At 43.4% G+C, this 14,861-nt stretch overlaps 37 non-coding genes across 37 annotated transcripts in view; 18 read left to right on the top strand and 19 right to left on the bottom strand.

Moving 5' to 3' along the window:
- Positions 1-49: 49 nt before the first annotated feature.
- Positions 50-122, bottom strand: trnak-uuu (transfer RNA lysine (anticodon UUU)). Its single transcript has one exon. It is a non-coding gene; the product is annotated as a tRNA-Lys (tRNA).
- Positions 123-637: 515 nt separating this feature from the next.
- trnaw-cca (transfer RNA tryptophan (anticodon CCA)) lies at positions 638-709 on the top strand. The gene has a single exon. It is a non-coding gene; the product is annotated as a tRNA-Trp (tRNA).
- A 761-nt stretch (positions 710-1,470) lies between these two features.
- trnaw-cca (transfer RNA tryptophan (anticodon CCA)) lies at positions 1,471-1,542 on the top strand. Its single transcript has one exon. It is a non-coding gene; the product is annotated as a tRNA-Trp (tRNA).
- Positions 1,543-2,303: 761 nt separating this feature from the next.
- Positions 2,304-2,375, top strand: trnaw-cca (transfer RNA tryptophan (anticodon CCA)). Its single transcript has one exon. It is a non-coding gene; the product is annotated as a tRNA-Trp (tRNA).
- A 174-nt stretch (positions 2,376-2,549) lies between these two features.
- trnak-uuu (transfer RNA lysine (anticodon UUU)) lies at positions 2,550-2,622 on the bottom strand. Its single transcript has one exon. It is a non-coding gene; the product is annotated as a tRNA-Lys (tRNA).
- Positions 2,623-3,136: 514 nt separating this feature from the next.
- trnaw-cca (transfer RNA tryptophan (anticodon CCA)) lies at positions 3,137-3,208 on the top strand. Its single transcript has one exon. It is a non-coding gene; the product is annotated as a tRNA-Trp (tRNA).
- Positions 3,209-3,382: 174 nt separating this feature from the next.
- trnak-uuu (transfer RNA lysine (anticodon UUU)) lies at positions 3,383-3,455 on the bottom strand. The gene has a single exon. It is a non-coding gene; the product is annotated as a tRNA-Lys (tRNA).
- A 514-nt stretch (positions 3,456-3,969) lies between these two features.
- trnaw-cca (transfer RNA tryptophan (anticodon CCA)) lies at positions 3,970-4,041 on the top strand. Its single transcript has one exon. It is a non-coding gene; the product is annotated as a tRNA-Trp (tRNA).
- Positions 4,042-4,802: 761 nt separating this feature from the next.
- Positions 4,803-4,874, top strand: trnaw-cca (transfer RNA tryptophan (anticodon CCA)). Its single transcript has one exon. It is a non-coding gene; the product is annotated as a tRNA-Trp (tRNA).
- Positions 4,875-5,048: 174 nt separating this feature from the next.
- Positions 5,049-5,121, bottom strand: trnak-uuu (transfer RNA lysine (anticodon UUU)). The gene has a single exon. It is a non-coding gene; the product is annotated as a tRNA-Lys (tRNA).
- Positions 5,122-5,300: 179 nt separating this feature from the next.
- On the bottom strand, positions 5,301-5,373 carry trnak-uuu (transfer RNA lysine (anticodon UUU)). The gene has a single exon. It is a non-coding gene; the product is annotated as a tRNA-Lys (tRNA).
- A 262-nt stretch (positions 5,374-5,635) lies between these two features.
- Positions 5,636-5,707, top strand: trnaw-cca (transfer RNA tryptophan (anticodon CCA)). The gene has a single exon. It is a non-coding gene; the product is annotated as a tRNA-Trp (tRNA).
- A 174-nt stretch (positions 5,708-5,881) lies between these two features.
- Positions 5,882-5,954, bottom strand: trnak-uuu (transfer RNA lysine (anticodon UUU)). The gene has a single exon. It is a non-coding gene; the product is annotated as a tRNA-Lys (tRNA).
- Positions 5,955-6,133: 179 nt separating this feature from the next.
- Positions 6,134-6,206, bottom strand: trnak-uuu (transfer RNA lysine (anticodon UUU)). Its single transcript has one exon. It is a non-coding gene; the product is annotated as a tRNA-Lys (tRNA).
- Positions 6,207-6,468: 262 nt separating this feature from the next.
- On the top strand, positions 6,469-6,540 carry trnaw-cca (transfer RNA tryptophan (anticodon CCA)). The gene has a single exon. It is a non-coding gene; the product is annotated as a tRNA-Trp (tRNA).
- A 426-nt stretch (positions 6,541-6,966) lies between these two features.
- Positions 6,967-7,039, bottom strand: trnak-uuu (transfer RNA lysine (anticodon UUU)). Its single transcript has one exon. It is a non-coding gene; the product is annotated as a tRNA-Lys (tRNA).
- Positions 7,040-7,301: 262 nt separating this feature from the next.
- trnaw-cca (transfer RNA tryptophan (anticodon CCA)) lies at positions 7,302-7,373 on the top strand. The gene has a single exon. It is a non-coding gene; the product is annotated as a tRNA-Trp (tRNA).
- A 426-nt stretch (positions 7,374-7,799) lies between these two features.
- On the bottom strand, positions 7,800-7,872 carry trnak-uuu (transfer RNA lysine (anticodon UUU)). Its single transcript has one exon. It is a non-coding gene; the product is annotated as a tRNA-Lys (tRNA).
- A 263-nt stretch (positions 7,873-8,135) lies between these two features.
- trnaw-cca (transfer RNA tryptophan (anticodon CCA)) lies at positions 8,136-8,207 on the top strand. Its single transcript has one exon. It is a non-coding gene; the product is annotated as a tRNA-Trp (tRNA).
- A 174-nt stretch (positions 8,208-8,381) lies between these two features.
- On the bottom strand, positions 8,382-8,454 carry trnak-uuu (transfer RNA lysine (anticodon UUU)). The gene has a single exon. It is a non-coding gene; the product is annotated as a tRNA-Lys (tRNA).
- A 514-nt stretch (positions 8,455-8,968) lies between these two features.
- On the top strand, positions 8,969-9,040 carry trnaw-cca (transfer RNA tryptophan (anticodon CCA)). Its single transcript has one exon. It is a non-coding gene; the product is annotated as a tRNA-Trp (tRNA).
- A 426-nt stretch (positions 9,041-9,466) lies between these two features.
- On the bottom strand, positions 9,467-9,539 carry trnak-uuu (transfer RNA lysine (anticodon UUU)). Its single transcript has one exon. It is a non-coding gene; the product is annotated as a tRNA-Lys (tRNA).
- A 263-nt stretch (positions 9,540-9,802) lies between these two features.
- trnar-ccu (transfer RNA arginine (anticodon CCU)) lies at positions 9,803-9,874 on the top strand. Its single transcript has one exon. It is a non-coding gene; the product is annotated as a tRNA-Arg (tRNA).
- Positions 9,875-10,048: 174 nt separating this feature from the next.
- Positions 10,049-10,121, bottom strand: trnak-uuu (transfer RNA lysine (anticodon UUU)). The gene has a single exon. It is a non-coding gene; the product is annotated as a tRNA-Lys (tRNA).
- A 515-nt stretch (positions 10,122-10,636) lies between these two features.
- On the top strand, positions 10,637-10,708 carry trnar-ccu (transfer RNA arginine (anticodon CCU)). The gene has a single exon. It is a non-coding gene; the product is annotated as a tRNA-Arg (tRNA).
- Positions 10,709-10,882: 174 nt separating this feature from the next.
- trnak-uuu (transfer RNA lysine (anticodon UUU)) lies at positions 10,883-10,955 on the bottom strand. Its single transcript has one exon. It is a non-coding gene; the product is annotated as a tRNA-Lys (tRNA).
- Positions 10,956-11,470: 515 nt separating this feature from the next.
- On the top strand, positions 11,471-11,542 carry trnar-ccu (transfer RNA arginine (anticodon CCU)). Its single transcript has one exon. It is a non-coding gene; the product is annotated as a tRNA-Arg (tRNA).
- A 174-nt stretch (positions 11,543-11,716) lies between these two features.
- Positions 11,717-11,789, bottom strand: trnak-uuu (transfer RNA lysine (anticodon UUU)). The gene has a single exon. It is a non-coding gene; the product is annotated as a tRNA-Lys (tRNA).
- A 179-nt stretch (positions 11,790-11,968) lies between these two features.
- trnak-uuu (transfer RNA lysine (anticodon UUU)) lies at positions 11,969-12,041 on the bottom strand. The gene has a single exon. It is a non-coding gene; the product is annotated as a tRNA-Lys (tRNA).
- Positions 12,042-12,303: 262 nt separating this feature from the next.
- On the top strand, positions 12,304-12,375 carry trnaw-cca (transfer RNA tryptophan (anticodon CCA)). The gene has a single exon. It is a non-coding gene; the product is annotated as a tRNA-Trp (tRNA).
- A 426-nt stretch (positions 12,376-12,801) lies between these two features.
- Positions 12,802-12,874, bottom strand: trnak-uuu (transfer RNA lysine (anticodon UUU)). Its single transcript has one exon. It is a non-coding gene; the product is annotated as a tRNA-Lys (tRNA).
- A 263-nt stretch (positions 12,875-13,137) lies between these two features.
- trnaw-cca (transfer RNA tryptophan (anticodon CCA)) lies at positions 13,138-13,209 on the top strand. The gene has a single exon. It is a non-coding gene; the product is annotated as a tRNA-Trp (tRNA).
- Positions 13,210-13,635: 426 nt separating this feature from the next.
- On the bottom strand, positions 13,636-13,708 carry trnak-uuu (transfer RNA lysine (anticodon UUU)). Its single transcript has one exon. It is a non-coding gene; the product is annotated as a tRNA-Lys (tRNA).
- A 262-nt stretch (positions 13,709-13,970) lies between these two features.
- On the top strand, positions 13,971-14,042 carry trnaw-cca (transfer RNA tryptophan (anticodon CCA)). The gene has a single exon. It is a non-coding gene; the product is annotated as a tRNA-Trp (tRNA).
- Positions 14,043-14,216: 174 nt separating this feature from the next.
- Positions 14,217-14,289, bottom strand: trnak-uuu (transfer RNA lysine (anticodon UUU)). The gene has a single exon. It is a non-coding gene; the product is annotated as a tRNA-Lys (tRNA).
- A 179-nt stretch (positions 14,290-14,468) lies between these two features.
- Positions 14,469-14,541, bottom strand: trnak-uuu (transfer RNA lysine (anticodon UUU)). The gene has a single exon. It is a non-coding gene; the product is annotated as a tRNA-Lys (tRNA).
- A 262-nt stretch (positions 14,542-14,803) lies between these two features.
- Positions 14,804-14,861, top strand: part of trnaw-cca (transfer RNA tryptophan (anticodon CCA)) — a 72-nt gene continuing 14 nt past the window's right edge. Inside the window, exon 1 of the tRNA in view lies at positions 14,804-14,861. This exon is cut by the window's right edge and continues 14 nt beyond it. This is a non-coding gene — a tRNA (tRNA-Trp).

Genomic DNA, 14,861 nt, shown 5'->3' with positions numbered 1-14,861 from the left:
TGAGGCTATTTAAAGGTTTAATTGGTAACAAAGAAGCACAAGCTTTGGCTGCCCGAACAGGGACTTGAACCCTGGACCCTCAGATTAAAAGTCTGATGCTCTACCGACTGAGCCATCCGGGCCTTTACAGATTCTTTCTTACAGCGAATTCACATTGTTCAACTGATGCATGGTGGTCAAGCAGAAAAGGGAGGGATATTTTCTAGACTTGGCCCCTGACTGTCTTCTGAACAGCCGGAAAGCATCTGGAAAGCAAGAGACTCCTGCATTCTTAAACTCATACTTGTAAGAAATTGGCAAACGCCCGAACAGGGACTTGAACCCTGGACCTTCAGACTAAAAGTCTTATGCTCTACCGACTGAGCTATCCGGGCCCTGACTGAAAATTATATCGTGCCAGATAAGGTGACTCACACTCAAATACTACATCTCAGCAAATCGAGAATTAGGATACTTATCCCATTACTTAATCCATCTTTGACCTCATACCTAAAGTTCCATATTAAATGCCTTGTTTTCAACTTCCTGAGATATCCAGTTTTTTTCTCCAGTTAGAGCTCTTTAGGCCTAACTACTGAGTTTCTCTTGAATAATAATGATGTCCAAAAATAGGCAACATGAACACTACAGCGTCGCTGACCTCGTGGCGCAACGGTAGCGCGTCTGACTCCAGATCAGAAGGTTGCGTGTTCAAATCACGTCGGGGTCAAATATTGCTTTTAATCTAGTCGTTGAGTGGGACCAGTTAATCCACAACTTTAAAAGTACCTCAGTTACACAGAGTTTTGTGAGTCACTTTCAGGGCAATTTTAACCTTTATAGGTCATGCTCACTTGAGGCTATTTAAAGGTTTAATTGGTAACAAAGAAGCACAAGCTTTGGCTGCCCGAACAGGGACTTGAACCCTGGACCCTCAGATTAAAAGTCTGATGCTCTACCGACTGAGCCATCCGGGTCTTTACAGATTCTTTCTTACAGCGAATTCACATTGTTCAACTGATGCATGGTGGTCAAGCAGAAAAGGGAGGAATATTTTCTAGGCTTGGCCCCTGACTGTCTTCTGAACAGCCGGAAAGCATCTGGAAAGCAAGAGACTCCTGCATTCTTAAACCCATACTTGTAAGAAATTGGCAAACGCCCGAAAAGGGACTTGAACCCTGGACCCTCAGATTAAAAGTCTGATGCTCTACCGACTGAGCTATCCGGGCCCTGACTGAAAATTCTATCGTGCCAGATAAGGTGACTCACACTCAAATACTACATCTCAGCAAATCGAGAATTAGGATACTTATCCCATTACTTAATCCATCTTTGACCTCATACCTAAAGTTCCATATTAAATGCCTTGTTTTCAACTTCCTGAGATATCCATTTTTTTCTCCAGTTAGAGCTCTTTAGGCCTAACTACTGAGTTTCTCTTGAATAATAATGATGTCCAAAAATAGGCAACATGATCACTACAGCGTCGATGACCTCGTGGCGCAACGGTAGCGCGTCTGACTCCAGATCAGAAGGTTGCGTGTTCAAATCACGTCGGGGTCAAATATTGCTTTTAATCTAGTCATTGAGTGGGACCAGTTAGTCCACAACTTTAAAAGTACCTCAGTTACACAGAGTTCTTTGAGTCACTTGCAGGGCAATTTTAACCTTTATAGGTCATGCTCACTTGAGGCTATTTAAAGGTTTAATTGGTAACAAAGAAGCACAAGCTTTGGCTGCCCGAACAGGGACTTGAACCCTGGACCCTCAGATTAAAAGTCTGATGCTCTACCGACTGAGCCATCCGGACCTTTACAGATTCTTTCTTACAGCGAATTCACATTGTTCAACTGAAGCATGGTGGTCAATTAGAAAAGGGAGGAATATTTTCTAGGCTTGGCCCCTGACTGTCTTCTGAACAGCCGGAAAGCATCTGGAAAGCAAGAGACTCCTGCATTCTTAAACTCATACTTGTAAGAAATTGGCAAACGCCCGAACAGGGACTTGAACCCTGGACCCTCAGATTAAAAGTCTGATGCTCTACCGACTGAGCTATCCGGGGCCTGACTGAAAGTTCTATCGTGCCAGATAAGGTGACTCACACTCAAATACTACATCTCAGCAAATCGAGAATTAGGATACTTATCCCATTACTTAATCCATCTTTGACCTCATACCTAAAGTTCCATATTAAATGCCTTGTTTTCAACTTCCTGAGATATCCAGTTTTTTCTCCAGTTAGAGCTCTTTAGGCCTAACTACTGAGTTTCTCTTGAATAATAATGATGTCCAAAAATAGGAAACATGAACACTACAGCGTCGCTGACCTCGTGGCGCAATGGTACCGCGTCTGACTCCAGATCAGAAGGTTGCGTGTTCAAATCACGTCTGGGTCAAATATTGCTTTTAATCTAGTCATTGAGTGGGACCAGTTAATCCACAACTTTAAAAGTACCTCAGTTACACAGAGTTTTGTGAGTCACTTGCAGGGCAATTTTAACCTTAATAGGTCATGCTCACTTGAGGCTATTTAAAGGTTTAATTGGTAACAAAGAAGCACAGGCTTTGGCCGCCCGAACAGGGACTTGAACCCTGGACCCTCAGATTAAAAGTCTGATGCTCTACCGACTGAGCCATCCGGGCCTTTACAGCTTCTTTCTTACAGCGAATTCACATTGTTCAACTGATGCATGGTGGTCAAGCAGAAAAGGGAGGGATATTTTCTAGGCTTGGCCCCTGACTGTCTTCTGAACAGCCGGAAAGCATCTGGAAAGCAAGAGACTCCTGCATTCTTAAACTCATACTTGTAAGAAACTGGCAAACGCCCGAACAGGGACTTAAACCCTGGACCCTCAGATTAAAAATCTGATGCTCTACCGACTGAGCTATCCGGGCCCTGACTGAAAATTCTATCGTGCCAGATAAGGTGACTCACACTCAAATACTACATCTCAGCAAATCGAGAATTAGGATACTTATCCCATTTCTTAATCCATCTTTGACCTCATACCTAAAGTTCCATATTAAATGCCTTGTTTTCAACTTCCTGAGATATCCAGTTTTTTCTCCAGTTAGAGCTCTTTAGGCCTAACTACTGAGTTTCTCTTGAATAATAATGATGTGCAAAAATAGGCAACATGAACACTACAGCGTCGATGACCTCGTGGCGCAACGGTAGCGCGTCTGACTCCAGATCAGAAGGTTGCGTGTTCAAATCACGTCGGGGTCAAATGTTGCTTTTAATCTAGTCATTGAGTGGGACCAGTTAGTCCACAACTTTAAAAGTACCTCAGTTACACAGAGTTCTTTGAGTCACTTGCAGGGCAATTTTAACCTTTATAGGTCATGCTCACTTGAGGCTATTTAAAGGTTTAATTGGTAACAAAGAAGCACAGGCTTTGGCCGCCCGAACAGGGACTTGAACCCTGGACCCTCAGATTAAAAGTCTGATGCTCTACCGACTGAGCCATCCGGGCCTTTACAGCTTCTTTCTTACAGCGAATTCACATTGTTCAACTGATGCATGGTGGTCAAGCAGAAAAGGGAGGGATATTTTCTAGGCTTGGCCCCTGACTGTCTTCTGAACAGCCGGAAAGCATCTGGAAAGCAAGAGACTCCTGCATTCTTAAACTCATACTTGTAAGAAACTGGCAAACGCCCGAACAGGGACTTAAACCCTGGACCCTCAGATTAAAAATCTGATGCTCTACCGACTGAGCTATCCTGGCCCTGACTGAAAATTCTATCGTGCCAGATAAGGTGACTCACACTCAAATACTACATCTCAGCAAATCGAGAATTAGGATACTTATCCCATTTCTTAATCCATCTTTGACCTCATACCTAAAGTTCCATATTAAATGCCTTGTTTTCAACTTCCTGAGATATCCATTTTTTTCTCCAGTTAGAGCTCTTTAGGCCTAACTACTGAGTTTCTCTTGAATAATAATGATGTGCAAAAATAGGCAACATGAACACTACAGCGTCGATGACCTCGTGGCGCAACGGTAGCGCGTCTGACTCCAGATCAGAAGGTTGCGTGTTCAAATCACGTCGGGGTCAAATGTTGCTTTTAATCTAGTCATTGAGTGGGACCAGTTAGTCCACAACTTTAAAAGTACCTCAGTTACACAGAGTTCTTTGAGTCACTTGCAGGGCAATTTTAACCTTTATAGGTCATGCTCACTTGAGGCTATTTAAAGGTTTAATTGGTAACAAAGAAGCAAAGGCTTTGGTCGGTCGAATAGGGACTTGAACCCTGGACCCTCAGATTAAAAGTCTGATGCTCTCCCGACTGAGCCATCCGGGCCTTTACAGATTCTTTCTTACAGCGAATTCATATTGTTCAACTGATGCATGGTGGTCAAGCAGAAAAGGGAGGAATATTTTCTAGGCTTGGCCCCTGACTGTCTTCTGAACAGCCGGAAAGCATCTGGAAAGCAAGAGACTCCTGCATTCTTAAACTCATACTTGTAAGAAATTGGCAAACGCCCGAACAGGGACTTGAACCCTGGACCCTCAGATTAAAAGTCTGATGCTCTACCGACTGAGCTATCCGCGCCCTGACTGAAAATTCTATCGTGCCAGATAAGGTGACTCACACTCAAATACTACATCTCAGCAAATCGAGAATTAGGATACCTATCCCATTACTTAATCCATCTTTGACCTCATACCTAAAGTTCCATATTAAATGCCTTGTTTTCAACTTCCTGAGATATCCAGTTTTTTCTCCAGTTAGAGCTCTTTAGGCCTAACTACTGAGTTTCTCTTGAATAATAATGATGTCCAAAAATAGGAAACATGAACACTTCAGCGTCGCTGACCTCGTGGCGCAACGCTAGCGCGTCTGACTCCAGATCAGAAGGTTGCGTGTTCAAATCACGTCGGGGTCAAATATTGCTTTTAATCTAGTCATTGAGTGGGACCAGTTAATCCACAACTTTAAAAGTACCTCAGTTACACAGAGTTTTGTGAGTCACTTGCAGGGCAATTTTAACCTTAATAGGTCATGCTCACTTGAGGCTATTTAAAGGTTTAATTGGTAACAAAGAAGCACAGGCTTTGGCCGCCCGAACAGGGACTTGAACCCTGGACCCTCAGATTAAAAGTCTGATGCTCTACCGACTGAGCCATCCGGGCCTTTACAGCTTCTTTCTTACAGCGAATTCACATTGTTCAACTGATGCATGGTGGTCAAACAGAAAAGGGAGGGATATTTTCTAGGCTTGGCCCCTGACTGTCTTCTGAACAGCTGGAAAGCATCTGGAAAGCAAGAGACTCCTGCATTCTTAAACTCATACTTGTAAGAAACTGGCAAACGCCCGAACAGGGACTTGAACCCTGGACCCTCAGATTAAAAGTCTGATGCTCTACCGACTGAGCTATCCGGGCCCTGACTGAAAATTCTATCGTGCCAGATAAGGTGACTCACACTCAAATACTACATCTCAGCAAATCGAGAATTAGGATACTTATCCGATTACTTAATCCATCTTTGACCTCATACCTAAAGTTCCATATTAAATGCCTTGTTTTCAACTTCCTGAGATATCCAGTTTTTTCTCCAGTTAGAGCTCTTTAGGCCTAACTACTGAGTTTCTCTTGAAAAAAAATGATGTCCAAAAATAGGCAACATGAACATTACAGCGTCGATGACCTCGTGGCGCAACGGTAGCGCGTCTGACTCCAGATCAGAAGGTTGCGTGTTCAAATCACGTCGGGGTCAAATATTGCTTTTAATCTAGTCATTGAGTGGGACCAGTTAATCCACAACGTTAAAAGTACCTCAGTTACACAGAGTTTTGTGAGTCACTTGCAGGGCAATTTTAACCTTAATAGGTCATGCTCACTTGAGGCTATTTAAAGGTTTAATTGGTAACAAAGAAGCACAGGCTTTGGCCGCCCGAACAGGGACTTGAACCCTGGACCCTCAGATTAAAAGTCTGATGCTCTACCGACTGAGCCATCCGGGCCTTTACAGATTCTTTGTTACAGCGAATTCACATTGTTCAACTGATGCATGGTGGTCAAGCAGAAAATGGAGGAATATTTTCTAGGCTTGGCCCCTGACTGTCTTCTGAACAGCCGGAAAGCATCTGGAAAGCAAGAGACTCCTGCATTCTTAAACTCATACTTGTAAGAAATTGGTAAACGCCCGAACAGGGACTTGAACCCTGGACCCTCAGATTAAAAGTCTGATGCTCTACCGACTGAGCTATCCGGGCCCTGACTGAAAATTCTATCGTGCCAGATAAGGTGACTCACACTCAAATACTACATCTCAGCAAATCGAGAATTAGGATACCTATCCCATTACTTAATCCATCTTTGACCTCATACCTAAAGTTCCATATTAAATGCCTTGTTTTCAACTTCCTGAGATATCCAGTTTTTTCTCCAGTTAGAGCTCTTTAGGCCTAACTACTGAGTTTCTCTTGAATAATAATGATGTCCAAAAATAGGCAACATGAACACTACAGCGTCGATGACCTCGTGGCGCAAAGGTAGCGCATCTGACTCCAGATCAGAAGGTTGCGTGTTCAAATCACGTCGGGGTCAAATGTTGCTTTTAATCTAGTCATTGAGTGGGACCAGTTAGTCCACAACTTTAAAAGTACCTCAGTTACACAGAGTTCTTTGAGTCACTTGCAGGGCAATTTTAACCTTTATAGGTCATGCTCACTTGAGGCTATTTAAAGGTTTAATTGGTAACAAAGAAGCACAGGCTTTGGCCCCCCGAACAGGGACTTGAACCCTGGACCCTCAGATTAAAAGTCTGATGCTCTACCGACTGAGCCATCCGGGCCTTTACAGATTCTTTCTTACAGCGAATTCACATTGTTCAACTGATGCATGGTGGTCAAGCAGAAAAGGGAGGAATATTTTCTAGGCTTGGCCCCTGACTGTCTTCTGAACAGCCGGAAAGCATCTGGAAAGCAAGAGACTCCTGCATTCTTAAACTCATACTTGTAAGAAATTGGCAAACGCCCGAACAGGGACTTGAACCCTGGACCCTCAGATTAAAAGTCTGATGCTCTACCGACTGAGCTATCCGGGCCCTGATTGAAAATTCTATCGTGCCAGATAAGGTGACTCACACTCAAATACTACATCTCAGCAAATCGAGAATTAGGATACCTATCCCATTACTTAATCCATCTTTGACCTCATACCTAAAGTTCCATATTAAATGCCTTGTTTTCAACTTCCTGAGATATCCAGTTTTTTCTCCAGTTAGAGCTCTTTAGGCCTAACTACTGAGTTTCTCTTGAATAATAATGATGTCCAAAAATAGGCAACATGAACACTACAGCGTCGATGACCTCGTGGCGCAAAGGTAGCGCATCTGACTCCAGATCAGAAGGTTGCGTGTTCAAATCACGTCGGGGTCAAATGTTGCTTTTAATCTAGTCATTGAGTGGGACCAGTTAGTCCACAACTTTAAAAGTACCTCAGTTACACAGAGTTCTTTGAGTCACTTGCAGGGCAATTTTAACCTTTATAGGTCATGCTCACTTGAGGCTATTTAAAGGTTTAATTGGTAACAAAGAAGCACAGGCTTTGGCCCCCCGAACAGGGACTTGAACCCTGGACCCTCAGATTAAAAGTCTGATGCTCTACCGACTGAGCCATCCGGGCCTTTACAGATTCTTTCTTACAGCGAATTCACATTGTTCAACTGATGCATGGTGGTCAAGCAGAAAAGGGAGGAATATTTTCTAGGCTTGGCCCCTGACTGTCTTCTGAACAGCCGGAAAGCATCTGGAAAGCAAGAGACTCCTGCATTCTTAAACTCATACTTGTAAGAAATTGGCAAACGCCCGAACAGGGACTTGAACCCTGGACCCTCAGATTAAAAGTCTGATGCTCTACCGACTGAGCTATCCGGGCCCTGATTGAAAATTCTATCGTGCCAGATAAGGTGACTCACACTCAAATACTACATCTCAGCAAATCGAGAATTAGGATACCTATCCCATTACTTAATCCATCTTTGACCTCATACCTAAAGTTCCATATTAAATGCCTTGTTTTCAACTTCCTGAGATATCCAGTTTTTTTCTCCAGTTAGAGCTCTTTAGGCCTAACTACTGAGTTTCTCTTGAATAATAATGATGTCCAAAAATAGGAAACATGAACACTACAGCATCGCTGACCTCGTGGCGCACCGGTAGCGCGTCTGACTCCAGATCAGAAGGTTGAGTGTTCAAATCACGTCGGGGTCAAATATTGCTTTTAATCTAGTCATTGAGTGGGACCAGTTAATCCACAACGTTAAAAGTACCTCAGTTACACAGAGTTTTGTCAGTCACTTGCAGGGCAATTTTAACCTTAATAGGTCATGCTCACTTGAGGCTATTTAAAGGTTTAATTGGTAACAAAGAAGCACAGGCTTTGGCCGCCCGAACAGGGACTTGAACCCTGGACCCTCAGATTAAAAGTCTGATGCTCTACCGACTGAGCCATCCGGGCCTTTACAGATTCTTTCTTACAGCGAATTCACATTGTTCAACTGATGCATGGTGGTCAAGCAGAAAAGGGAGGAATATTTTCTAGGCTTGGCCCCTGACTGTCTTCTGAACAGCCGGAAAGCATCTGGAAAGCAAGAGACTCCTGCATTCTTAAACTCATACTTGTAAGAAATTGGCAAACGCCCGAACAGGGACTTGAACCCTGGACCCTCAGATTAAAAGACTGATGCTCTACCGACTGAGCTATCCGGGCCCTGACTGCAAATTCTATCATGCCAGATAAGGTGACTCACACTCAAATACTACATCTCAGCAAATCGAGAATTAGGATACCTATCCCATTACTTAATCCATCTTTGACCTCATACCTAAAGTTCCATATTAAATGCCTTGTTTTCAACTTACTGAGATATCCAGTTTTTTCTCCAGTTAGAGCTCTTTAGGCCTAACTACTGAGTTTCTCTTGAATAATAATGATGTCCAAAAATAGGAAACATGAACACCACAGCATCGCTGACCTCGTGGCGCACCGGTAGCGCGTCTGACTCCAGATCAGAAGGTTGCGTGTTCAAATCACGTCGGGGTCAAATATTGCTTTTAATCTAGTCATTGAGTGGGACCAGTTAATCCACAACGTTAAAAGTACCTCAGTTACACAGAGTTTTGTCAGTCACTTGCAGGGCAATTTTAACCTTAATAGGTCATGCTCACTTGAGGCTATTTAAAGGTTTAATTGGTAACAAAGAAGCACAGGCTTTGGCCGACCGAACAGGGACTTGAACCCTGGACCCTCAGATTAAAAGTCTGATGCTCTACCGACTGAGCCATCCGGGCCTTTACAGATTCTTTCTTACAGCGAATTCACATTGTTCAACTGATGCATGGTGGTCAAGCAGAAAAGGGAGGAATATTTTCTAGGCTTGGCCCCTGACTGTCTTCTGAACAGCCGGAAAGCATCTGGAAAGCAAGAGACTCCTGCATTCTTAAACTCATACTTGTAAGAAATTGGCAAACGCCCGAACAGGGACTTGAACCCTGGACCCTCAGATTAAAAGTCTGATGCTCTACCGACTGAGCTATCCGGGCCCTGACTGAAAATTCTATCGTGCCAGATAAGGTGACTCACACTCAAATACTACATCTCAGCAAATCGAGAATTAGGATACTTATCCGATTACTTAATCCATCTTTGACCTCATACCTAAAGTTCCATATTAAATGCCTTGTTTTCAACTTCCTGAGATATCCAGTTTTTTTCTCCAGTTAGAGCTCTTTAGGCCTAACTACTGAGTTTCTCTTGAATAATAATGATGTCCAAAAATAGGCAACATGAACACTACAGCGTCGCTGACCTCGTGGCGCAACGGTAGCGCGTCTGACTCCTGATCAGAAGGTTGCGTGTTCAAATCACGTCGGGGTCAAATATTGCTTTTAATCTAGTCGTTGAGTGGGACCAGTTAATCCACAACTTTAAAAGTACCTCAGTTACACAGAGTTTTGTGAGTCACTTGCAGGGCAATTTTAACCTTTATAGGTCATGCTCACTTGAGGCTATTTAAAGGTTTAATTGGTAACAAAGAAGCACAAGCTTTGGCTGCCCGAACAGGGACTTGAACCCTGGACCCTCAGATTAAAAGTCTGATGCTCTACCGACTGAGCCATCCGGGCCTTTACAGATTCTTTCTTACAGCGAATTCACATTGTTCAACTGATGCATGGTGGTCAAGCAGAAAAGGGAGGAATATTTTCTAGGCTTGGCCCCTGACTGTCTTCTGAACAGCCGGAAAGCATCTGGAAAGCAAGAGACTCCTGCATTCTTAAACCCATACTTGTAAGAAATTGGCAAACGCCCGAAAAGGGACTTGAACCCTGGACCCTCAGATTAAAAGTCTGATGCTCTACCGACTGAGCTATCCGGGCCCTGACTGAAAATTCTATCGTGCCAGATAAGGTGACTCACACTCAAATACTACATCTCAGCAAATCGAGAATTAGGATACTTATCCCATTACTTAATCCATCTTTGACCTCATACCTAAAGTTCCATATTAAATGCCTTGTTTTCAACTTCCTGAGATATCCAGTTTTTTTCTCCAGTTAGAGCTCTTTAGGCCTAACTACTGAGTTTCTCTTGAATAATAATGATGTCCAAAAATAGGCAACATGAACACTACAGCGTCGCTGACCTCGTGGCGCAACGGTTGCGCGTCTGACTCCTGATCAGAAGGTTGCGTGTTCAAATCACGTCGGGGTCAAATATTGCTTTTAATCTAGTCGTTGAGTGGGACCAGTTAATCCACAACTTTAAAAGTACCTCAGTTACACAGAGTTTTGTCAGTCACTTGCAGGGCAATTTTAACCTTAATAGGTCATGCTCACTTGAGGCTATTTAAAGGTTTAATTGGTAACAAAGAAGCACAGGCTTTGGCCGCCCGAACAGGGACTTGAACCCTGGACCCTCAGATTAAAAGTCTGATGCTCTACCGACTGAGCCATCCGGGCCTTTACAGCTTCTTTCTTACAGCGAATTCACATTGTTCAACTGATGCATGGTGGTCAAGCAGAAAAGGGAGGGATATTTTCTAGGCTTGGCCCCTGACTGTCTTCTGAACAGCCGGAAAGCATCTGGAAAGCAAGAGACTCCTGCATTCTTAAACTCATACTTGTAAGAAACTGGCAAACGCCCGAACAGGGACTTGAACCCTGGACCCTCAGATTAAAAGTCTGATGCTCTACCGACTGAGTTATCCGGGCCCTGACTGAAAATTCTATCGTGCCAGATAAGGTGACTCACACTCAAATACTACATCTCAGCAAATCGAGAATTAGGATACTTATCCGATTACTTAATCCATCTTTGACCTCATACCTAAAGTTCCATATTAAATGCCTTGTTTTCAACTTCCTGAGATATCCAGTTTTTTTCTCCAGTTAGAGCTCTTTAGGCCTAACTACTGAGTTTCTCTTGAATAATAATGATGTCCAAAAATAGGCAACATGAACACTACAGCGTCGCTGACCTCGTGGCGCAACGGTAGCGCGTCTGACTCCTGATCAGAAGGTTGCGTGTTCAAATCACGTCGGGGTCAAATATTGCTTTTAATCTAGTCGTTGAGTGGGACCAGTTAATCCACAACTTTAAAAGTACCTCAGTTACACAGAGTTTTGTGAGTCACTTGCAGGGCAATTTTAACCTTTATAGGTCATGCTCACTTGAGGCTATTTAAAGGTTTAATTGGTAACAAAGAAGCACAAGCTTTGGCTGCCCGAACAGGGACTTGAACCCTGGACCCTCAGATTAAAAGTCTGATGCTCTACCGACTGAGCCATCCGGGCCTTTACAGATTCTTTCTTACAGCGAATTCACATTGTTCAACTGATGCATGGTGGTCAAGCAGAAAAGGGAGGAATATTTTCTAGGCTTGGCCCCTGACTGTCTTCTGAACAGCCGGAAAGCATCTGGAAAGCAAGAGACTCCTGCATTCTTAAACCCATACTTGTAAGAAATTGGCAAACGCCCGAACAGGGACTTGAACCCTGGACCCTCAGATTAAAAGTCTGATGCTCTACCGACTGAGCTATCCGGGCCCTGACTGAAAATTCTATCGTGCCAGATAAGGTGACTCACACTCAAATACTACATCTCAGCAAATCGAGAATTAGGATACTTATCCCATTACTTAATCCATCTTTGACCTCATACCTAAAGTTCCATATTAAATGCCTTGTTTTCAACTTCCTGAGATATCCATTTTTTTCTCCAGTTAGAGCTCTTTAGGCCTAACTACTGAGTTTCTCTTGAATAATAATGATGTCCAAAAATAGGCAACATGATCACTAAAGCGTCGATGACCTCGTGGCGCAACGGTAGCGCGTCTGACTCCAGATCAGAAGGTTGCGTGTTCAAATCACGTCGGGGTCAAATATTGCTTTTAATCTAGTCATTGAGTGGGACCAGTTAGTCCACAACTTTAAAAGTACCTCAGTTACACAGAGTTCTTTGAGTCACTTGCAGGGCAATTTTAACCTTTATAGGTCATGCTCACTTGAGGCTATTTAAAGGTTTAATTGGTAACAAAGAAGCACAAGCTTTGGCTGCCCGAACAGGGACTTGAACCCTGGACCCTCAGGTTAAAAGTCTGATGCTCTACCGACTGAGCCATCCGGACCTTTACAGATTCTTTCTTACAGCGAATTCACATTGTTCAACTGAAGCATGGTGGTCAATTAGAAAAGGGAGGAATATTTTCTAGGCTTGGCCCCTGACTGTCTTCTGAACAGCCGGAAAGCATCTGGAAAGCAAGAGACTCCTGCATTCTTAAACTCATACTTGTAAGAAATTGGCAAACGCCCGAACAGGGACTTGAACCCTGGACCCTCAGATTAAAAGTCTGATGCTCTACCGACTGAGCTATCCGGGCCCTGACTGAAAATTCTATCGTGCCAGATAAGGTGACTCACACTCAAATACTACATCTCAGCAAATCGAGAATTAGGATACTTATCCCATTACTTAATCCATCTTTGACCTCATACCTAAAGTTCCATATTAAATGCCTTGTTTTCAACTTCCTGAGATATCCATTTTTTTTCTCCAGTTAGAGCTCTTTAGGCCTAACTACTGAGTTTCTCTTGAATAATAATGATGTCCAGAAATAGGCAACATGAACAATACAGCGTCGCTGACCTTGTGGCGCAATGGTAGCGCGTCTGACTCCAGATCAGAAGGTTGCGTGTTCAAATCACGTTGGGGTCAAATATTGCTTTTAATCTAGTCATTGAGTGGGACCAGTTAATCCACAACGTTAAAAGTACCTCAGTTACACAGAGTTCTTTGAGTCACTTGCAGGGCAATTTTAACCTTTATAGGTCATGCTCACTCGAGGCTATTTAAAGGTTTAATTGGTAACAAAGAAGCACAGGCTTTGGCCACCCGAACAGGGACTTGAACCCTGGACCCTCAGATTAAAAGTCTGATGCTCTACCGACAGAGCCATCCGGGCCTTTACAGTTTCCGTCTTACAGCGAATTCACATTGTTCAACTGATGCATGGTGGTCAAGCAGAAAAATGCGTAATATTTTCGAGGCTTGGCCCCTGACTGTCTTCTGAACAGCCGGAAAGCATCTGGAAAGCAAGAGACTCCTGCATTCTTAAACTCATACTTGTAAGAAATTGGCAAACGCCCGAACAGGGACTTGAACCCTGGACCCTCAGATTAAAAGTCTGATGCTCTACCGACTGAGCTATCCGGGCCCTGACTGAAAATTCTATCGTGCCAGATAAGGTGACTCACACTCAAATACTACATCTCAGCAAATCGAGAATTAGGATACTTATCCCATTACTTAATCCATCTTTGACCTCATACCTAAAGTTCCATATTAAATGCCTTGTTTTCAACTTCCTGAGATATCCAGTTTTTTCTCCAGTTAGAGCTCTTTAGGCCTAACTACTGAGTTTCTCTTGAATAATAATGATGTCCAAAGATAGGCAACATGAACATTACAGCGTCGATGACCTTGTGGCGCAACGGTAGCGCGTCTGACTCCAGATCAGAAGGTTGCGTGTTCAAGTCACGTCGGGGTCAAATATTGCTTTTAATCTAGTAATTGAGTGGGACCAGTTAGTCCACAACTTTAAAAGTACCTCAGTTACACAGAGTTCTTTGAGTCACTTGCAGGGCAATTTTAACCTTTATAGGTCATGCTCACTTGAGGCTATTTAAAGGTTTAATTGGTAACAAAGAAGCACAGGCTTTGGCCGCCCGAACAGGGACTTGAACCCTGGACCCTCAGATTAAAAGTCTGATGCTCTACCGACTGAGCCATCCGGGCCTTTACAGTTTCTTTCTTACAGCGAATTCACATTGTTCAACTGATGCATGGTGGTCAAGCAGAAAAGGGAGGGATATTTTCTAGGCTTGGCCCCTGACTGTCTTCTGAACAGCCGGAAAGCATCTGGAAAGCAAGAGACTCCTGCATTCTTAAACTCATACTTGTAAGAAACTGGCAAACGCCCGAACAGGGACTTGAACCCTGGACCCTCAGATTAAAAGTCTGATGCTCTACCGACTGAGCTATCCGGGCCCTGACTGAAAATTCTATCGTGCCAGATAAGGTGACTCACACTCAAATACTACATCTCAGCAAATCGAGAATTAGGATACTTATCCGATTACTTAATCCATCTTTGACCTCATACCTAAAGTTCCATATTAAATGCCTTGTTTTCAACTTCCTGAGATATCCAGTTTTTTCTCCGGTTAGAGCTCTTTAGGCCTAACCATTGAGTTTCTCTTGAATAATAGTGATGTCCAAAAATAGGCAACATGAACATTACAGCGTCGATGACCTCGTGGCGCAACGGTAGAGCGTCTGACTCCAGATCAGAAGGTTGCGTGTTCAAA

Source organism: Astyanax mexicanus, chromosome 12, assembly GCF_023375975.1.
Source record: "Astyanax mexicanus isolate ESR-SI-001 chromosome 12, AstMex3_surface, whole genome shotgun sequence".
NCBI lineage: Eukaryota > Metazoa > Chordata > Actinopteri > Characiformes > Acestrorhamphidae > Astyanax > Astyanax mexicanus.
This window is presented reverse-complemented; position numbering and strand designations above follow the sequence as displayed.